Here is an 8,018-nt window from a genome sequence, read left to right on the forward strand (position 1 = left end):
ATAACCAAATCTAAGTGCTCAATGTTACCCCCATTCTTAGTGAGAGTTGAGCCAGTCAAGAAGTTTTCTTGAATATATGCAAAAAAAAGTATAGCTTCTATTCTCTCCCCTCTGCTCCTGTGATTTCACGGCTTTATCATAGAATAAGGAGAAATTAATCACGTGCCTCTCAGGAGCTGGTGGGAATTGGAAAGCTGAGCAGGGAATCAAGGCTGAGGGCGCGGCAGGACCATGGAGAGCGCCAGGGCTGCGACCAGGGCGGGGCGTCGCTGAGTCCCCGGAACCCCCCAGGGGGCGCTCGAGAGGAGGCTTAAAGAACTAGTATCTTGCTGGGCTGCTGGGCGCAAGGGTTTCGTCAGAAGGTGGAAATCTCAGCTAGAAGCTGCCATCTCCTGGCTCTCACCCCTCCCTCCATCCCTCCCTACCTCCTTTCCTTCCTCCCTCACTCCTCTGCTCCCTCCCTCCGTCCCCAGTTCCTTCCTCTTTACTCAGCGAGTTCCCGAGCCCAGCAGCTCCTTTCACGCTGTTCACCCTCTCCCCCAGCCCCCACCCCCAAGAATGGAGTCGGGGTTTTCAGAGCGACTAAACTCTCCTCCTAGCATCTTTATCCTCCTTGGCTGTTGCTAAACTGCCCCCAGAGGACCAAAGAGGGGGGAGGGAAGCCCGACCCTCCTAAGACCTTTTTGCAACTACATCACCCAGGACCTCCACTCCAAAGGCGGATTTTGCATCCTGGGGGCGTGACAGACCTGTCCCGGGCTGAATTCTCTTTCTAGTCTTCGAGGCTGGCACACCCAGGTGAGTAGATGCTAACTCTGAGCCCTGTGTTCTTGCAAACTCGTCAGGGCTGCTGCGTAGCCAGACCAACTTTTGAGAAGCTCTGGGTTTTCGCCCAGCCTGGCTTGTTTGTCATTGCTGTTGTTCTGAACAGCGGCAGGAGCAGCAGTCTTTAAAGGCAAAAAAACTTTCAGCCGATATACCTGCTTTTTCACGTAACTCCACTCGCCCAGGTGGAGTGGTAGGGAGGCCCCAGGCGGGACCACAGAGCAGAGGGTGAGGATAGGCTCTGGAAGTCCTGCGGGCTTGAGGGAGGATTATTATTGTTTTAGAAATGGGAAGGGGGATGGGGCCAGAGTCCGGGCTGGAGTTGCTGCTTCCCATTTGACAGCAAGAAAGGTGTGGAGCATCAGTAGTGTTAGCCAATGGCTTGACCCACCTGCTGTTTGAATTCGGTTTCTGCGCATTCTTTATCAAGAGGTTCTAATAATATTTAACTGCGTCCATGACACTCAGGCTTACAAGTAACCCATGCGCTTGCCAGGTGGCTTTATTTGGCTCAGTCTCCAACATTTTTTTTCTTTTTGTTAAATAAAATAGCAAGGTGGTAAGGAGGAACTGGAAGTACTGGAAGTCACTTCTGACTACAGAGATGAAACTCGGTATCACATATGACCAAGGATTGCTAGAACTGAACCCAAGGGAGTCAGAAAGTGGTCGACACTGAGTTGAGCTGAACGGCAGTGGGTGGGAGGGGACAGAATCCAAGGAATACTCTTAGGAATATGAACTCCGTCTTCCTCTCGGTGTAAGTGGGCTTCGCGGCTTCTAACCTCATTCTGCATTCCAGATTCTATTGGGGGGTGGGGCTCCCAGGGTTAAGGGAAGATTACCTGTGGAGATTCAAGGAGGTGGAAGCAGGATGTGAGAGCAAGGTAGAAATGGAGTGGGGATGGGGTGGAGGCAGGAATAGGGCACTGGAAAAGTTGATAAGAAGTACCTAACTCCTTCATGCTATCGACCCACCAGCTCCTAGAAGGTCCATGCCTCTGGAATTGAAAAGCTTCAGCAGTTTCACACTTTGTCTTTGAAACTCTGCAGACCTGACCAAGTGCTTCATCTTATTGCTGCTTTGCAGGGATTTTCCAAGCTCAGCTCTGGTTTCTCTTGGCTCACTTGTTTTTCTGTTTCCTAAACAGCATTTTGAGCTGTTACAGAGCACTTAAGTGTTCTTGACTGGTGAGCCATCTCTCCAGCTCCAACTTAAGTGCTCTTAAATTGAGACTAAACTCTGTCTTTATTTAAACAAAATCCCCAAACTACCCCAGCTCTGGAGTCCTCCTTACTCCTAACGCCTGCTTATTCCTTCATAGTCTCTATTTGTAAAGGTATTTGTGGTTTTGCTTTATATCAATGCAATGTAAGCCCCACCCCTTCAAACTTTCTTTACAATATAGGCGGGTGGTTTTGCGTCCGTGGCTTGCTTTGTCCTTCACAGTAATGGGTTAAACTTTTTAGCCACAGTTGCTGAAGAAAAGCCAGAGGCAAAGAGACCACTTTATTGGATGTCTTTCGAGTTTAGGAAGACCACATTTTTTAGCAGAAGATAAGATAGGACTCATGAGGAGCTTCTTTGTAGTTAGATAAATTCTGATGTTTCCATTTCGCTACCTGAACTACTCCTGGGTCGAATTCATCTGACTTGCCTGCCTGGTGTGAAAGAGGAGCTGACAAAATCCATCTAGCAGATCAGGGCTCTGAGCAGAGTTAGTCAAAGCTCCTTACACAGAGAGAGAGAAATAAAAATAAAGAGGAGGTTGGGAAATACAGCTAGGACACCCCTGGGTGTTAGGCCAAAATTTTCACATTTCCTTTTGATGGAAAGATTCTGACAGGTTCATGGGTTCAAGTTCAAACCATGTCAGAAGTAGGTGATTCCCCCTGAGTGTTATATAAAACCATCTGTTGATCCTTAGTGAGAATGGATGCTGAAGCCTGGGCAGTTGCTAAGGGCCATATGAACAAAGCTACTTGTGATGAAACCAAATCTTCACTCATATGGTCCCATGTAAGAACTCCCATTACCATAAAATCCATACCCTTCTTGGCAGACTGGTTTTTACTTTTCTAGTACTCTTACATTCTTGGGCACGGGCAGCTTTTTAGCTCCTGAGATAGCAACTTTATTAGAACTTCTAAATATTTTACGCTAGAATAACTGGTTTGGGATTTGTGTGTTGCCTCTTAGTTGTAAAAAAGGAAAAGGAAACAACTTCCTGTTTGTCTCCAGGTAGTTTACATTTTGATTAAATTATCAGCTTTGTCTTAAGGGGACCCTGCTTCTCTAGATTCTGGATGAAAAGTTACTTATTGTAAAGGATTTTTTCATGTGCATGTGAAAGAACTGTTATAGTTAATGTGGAAACAAAGATGGAATCTGTTTCCAGAGTTGTGTGTGTGTGTGTGTGTGTGAGAGAGAGAGACAGAGAGAGAGAGAGAGAGAGAGAGAGAGAGAGAGATATGAGAGAGAGAGAGATCTAATTGTTTGAGTCCATTATTATGAGCTTTACCTTGAGTTTACCTGACTGTGAGGAATAATCACAGGAAGAAACTGGGTCAGTGTTGGATCTTTCTTCACATCTGTATTAGAGTCCCTCTTTTTTGATTCAGCTGGATGTGTTTATAAGCTTTGAACCATGACTTGCTTTTCCTTGGTGCCTGGAAGGTTAGGACTACCTTTACTCACACAGAAAAAGAGTCACACATTTTTGGAATGGCTTGCATCCAGAATAGAGGCTGAGCAGCCATTCTGAGGATATCTACCTGGCTGATAAGCTGTGAGTTTTCTAGTGGGAAAAAAATCATGTAATTAAAAAAAAATGTGATCGGATTTGTATTTTATGGATCTCGAAGAGGAAAATGGAAGTAAATTCATCCCCTTTATTTGATCTTTCCATTTTTGTCTCGTTAATATTTTAAAACAAAACAAACAAACCCCTTTGGATCCATGGCAGTAACCCAAGTCACATTTCCTTGGCAACGATAGTGACACACTGGAGTTATGAAATAGCAAGACAGAAAATACTAAATGCATTCAAAATAAAATGCCACCCAGTTTAGGACCATCCTCTGGTGCATTAAAATTGATCTCCCAGCATTCAGTAAGAGTTGCTTCTTTCCAGATCAAACACAGATGGTTAGAATTGGTCTTTAGTTTTTATTCTTCTTAGAATCCATGAATCTTATCCTTTTGTTGTTGTTTTTGTTGTTGTTGTTGTTCTTATAGGAGGCATGTCATGATAATAATTAGCTTGATATTTCAGATCCATTCTCCTGTTTGGGTATGTAGAGGTTGGTGTTAAGTTCAAGACTAAACATGGTAGTGTTGACATGGGCTCTCAGCCTTTCCTGTACTAGTATCCTCAGTTCTAAGGGGCTTCTGTTTGTTCTATTAATAAATATATCATGTAATATGCCTTACATAGAATGTATCATATAACATATTGCCTTGAGTTGGTAAATCCCAATAACTCCTTTACCTGTCTGCCACACTCTTTGAAAACCTCAGCAGGACCACTAGCTGCTAGATTAGTGCTTATTGAAGGCCTTGAGGTGGATTTTGAGAAAGAGAAATAGGTGATAGTCTGTCTTTTTCCAGTTCTGTGCTTTTACTGTACCCAGGGATGACAGAGTTCACTTAAGAAGCTCTGTGGTAGATTCACTTCTAAACAGCAAAGAACAACTTAGCACCGTGGACCTAGGACTCTCCAAACTGGATGAGCTTAAGGATAATCAATTGTTTCATTGGTCAGATGTGGAAATGAAAAGTCAGGGAATTGACTTGTTCAAGACCAGGAGACTCATTCAACAACCTCCTTGATTACTCCTCTCATAAAGAGACTCCAGTTCCCTCCAGGCCATTACTGGGGTGGCGCCAATCCCTGGCGCCATGTACGCTGACCAGGAATTGGAGATGATGGGGGTGGGGATTCCCACCTCCACTGTGGTGTTTAGAGAACCAGGCTTGGGAATTTATTACATTTTCTCTTGGAGACACTGCAATATTTACTCAGCAGATGTGATTAAATTTGTACAAAGTCATTGTCTGCGGCCATCTCTGTTAGTGTGCACGCATTGTGAAGAACCACCCATGCGCAGACTTAGACTTTTATTTTAAATGTCACACGGAGTCAATAAAATAAACAGAGAGATTTTCTAAGTGTTCACAGTTCTCGGAATCCGTGGGGGAATCTTAGCCCTGCTTTAAGTTAAAGGTCTATTTAAAATGAACAGGCTTTTTAAATGTTGTTCTCACATATCTGGTTCAAATCACAATATATCTAGCTTCATTAGTCTTATTTTTTAAAGAAAATAAGGGATTCCCTCCGTAACCCCCCCCTTTGAAACTATTAGGGGGAAATACAGCATTTAAATTGGACCCTAGGAACCTTCTCTGGCTTAAAGTGTATGGATTAAAGACATTTATCTCTCAAAGATCTAGCCCTTTCTGGGCCACTTTAGTGATCCTTGAATGGAGTGATGGGAGCTGGTTAGCAGGGGCTCTCCTCCCTCAGGCCCCTAGGGTTGCCTAGTCCAGACTGGGTTACAGAGGGTTAGCATTAGAGTGGACCACCGCTAGAGGGCGCCGGAGCACCGGCAGAGCCCACCTCTGGGGGACCATGAGCCTTCTAGGTTCAGAGAAGTTGGGTGATGAAGCTTCAGAACTGTGCTCAGGTGTGAGGCATGGGATTTTTTTTCTCCCCTCTGTCCCTCCAGCCCGGATTGTCCTATGTCTCATACACTCACTTACTCAGTACTAGGGAGCCACAGGCTCTGCTCCAAAAGCAGTTTTGAAAGTCACTAGGCCGGAGAAACATTCAAAACCAAAGGGAAGAAAGAAGAATGGACATATGATCCAAGGCGAGAGAAAGTCATTGCTTTGTCTCTGTAAACCTGGAAGAGGTTCTTTACAAAACTCACTGTTCTGTGTTTTCATCTCCCTGTTATCAAAGAACTAGGTCAATGGGGGGTAATTCAGAGAGAGAAGAGAGTGGTCAAGTCTTACCTATCAGGCATTTAAATATCTTTATCTATCTATCTATCTATCTATCTATCTATCTATCTATCTATCTATAATCTATTTACCACCCCATCTATCTATCTATCTATCTATCTATCTATCTATCTATCTATCTATCTATCCATTCATCCATGTATCTATCTATCAATCATCTATACTATCTATCTATCCATCTATCTATCTTCTATTAATGTTTTGGGTATGTTTGTTTGTTTGTTTGCTTTGACAGTGTCTCACAGTGAAGCCCATATTTGTCCTCAAACTCTTCATACTTCTACCTTGGCCTTCCAAGACCTAGGGTTATAAGTGTGCTCCACTATGCTCTGTACCAAAATGTGTGTGTACACACGCACATATGAATATTTAACAGCATTAATATTCATATATCCAATCAAGTTGTATTGCTGGTTCATATATACTACGTTCATCAATATCATAATAAAATAAACACTTAAGTAATTGACTTAATGCATTTATGTGGAAAATGATTTAGAAGGAAATTCAATAGAAATATAGCAACCACCCACCAGGCATTCTAATCACTGAACGGCATGTCTGAAACAATCAGTCAAAATATAATTTCTGTTTTACAATATATAAAGGTAGGGCTGGAGAAGAGATGACTCAGTGCTTAAAAACAGGCTGATCTTTCAGAGGACCCAAGTTTGACTCCCAGCACCACACAATTGTTCACAAGAGTCTATAACTCCAGTTCCAGGAGATCAGATTCCCTATTTTAGCACCTACAGGTTCCAAGTATGCATGTGGTACACAAACATACATGCATGCATAACATCCATAAATATAAAATAAATTAAAATATTTTCAATATTGAAAGATATATATATATATATATACATATATATCTCTATTCAATGCAGATGTTATTAAAATAACAACATAAGATGTTGTTAAAATAAGAACAGTAGTGGATTCCAGAAACAATATCTAATTGTTATCATTAAATTGGCAAATCAAGGTTTGACTTTGTTAGCTAATACCAGGGTACAGGACACCTTTTTATCTCTTCTTTCCTTTCATGTTGGCTCAACAGATAACTCAGAAGCAAAAGTTTAGATACAAAAGTAAAAAATTCCAGTGCTTGCATCTGGCATTCATCCCTGTAAACCTGGTTCCAGTCCCTCTGACCGTATGGGCTAGCGCTGTCCTGGGAGAGTGCACAGCTCTGCAGAGCAGCCTTCTATTTTCCTAGCTGAGGAAGCAAAGACTCAGAATAAAAACCCCAACAAAACAAACAACTACAACAAGAAAAACCAGGGCCAGACTTTTCCATGGTGCCTCCTCATTTCTGTGATTTATATTGATATAAAAATTCTGTGATTTATATTAATTATGAAAATTCTGTGATTTAATTATGAAATCCTGTTATTTATATTAATTATGAAATTCTGTTATTTATATAAATTTTGAAAATTCTGTGATTTATACTGATTATGAAATTCTGTGATTTATATTGATTATGAGAAATATCAGAGAAAAGGGACGGTAAGAAAAAAATATGGAAACAGTAGATCTGGAGACAACTTAATATATGGACCACAGTTCCTTGCCTGATTTAATTCTTTCTATTAATTTTTTTGTATGATACTGGTCTTGACCCAGGACCTCACACATGCTCAGCAAACATTACCACCAAGCTACAAGCCAAGTTCTTATTTTGATTTCAAGTCTTTCATTTTGATTTGAGACAGGTTCTCATTTAGTTCCACAATCTGGCCTTGAACTCATGATCCTCCTGCTTCAACCACCTAAATAGCTAGGATTTCAGGCCTTTACAACCAGGCTAGGTGTGGCCTGGACTTATTTAATTTTAAGGAGATAGGAAAATACTTTCTATAGATTCAGGAAATGTCAGATCTTGACTATCCCATGAAATTAAGAATACCTTTTTTCTTAGTCACTGTTGTATTGCTGTGAGGAGATACCATGTTCAAGGCAACTCTCATAAAAGAAAGCATTTAATTGGGGGATTGCATACAGTTTCAGAGGCTTAGTCCATTATCATCATGGCCCAGCACATGGAGGCACACAGGCAGGCATGGTGCTGGAGAAGTAGTTGAAAGCTACACTTTGATCTTGTCGGGGGGAGGGAGAGAAAGAGAGAGAGAGAGAGAGAGAGAGAGAGAGAGAGAGAGAGAGA

The 8,018-nt window shown here is 42.0% G+C and overlaps 1 protein-coding gene across 1 annotated transcript in view; it reads left to right on the forward strand.

Annotated features, from left to right (window-relative positions):
* The first annotated feature begins 258 nt into the window (after positions 1-258).
* The window catches only part of Cpne4 (copine 4), a 466,654-nt gene continuing 458,894 nt past the window's right edge, over positions 259-8,018 (forward strand). Inside the window, exon 1 of the mRNA XM_031344408.1 lies at positions 259-798. The gene's annotated coding sequence lies outside the window, so the exon portion shown is untranslated. The remainder of the gene's footprint in view (positions 799-8,018) is intronic.

This window comes from Mastomys coucha, unplaced genomic scaffold, assembly GCF_008632895.1.
Source record: "Mastomys coucha isolate ucsf_1 unplaced genomic scaffold, UCSF_Mcou_1 pScaffold23, whole genome shotgun sequence".
Classification (NCBI taxonomy): domain Eukaryota; kingdom Metazoa; phylum Chordata; class Mammalia; order Rodentia; family Muridae; genus Mastomys; species Mastomys coucha.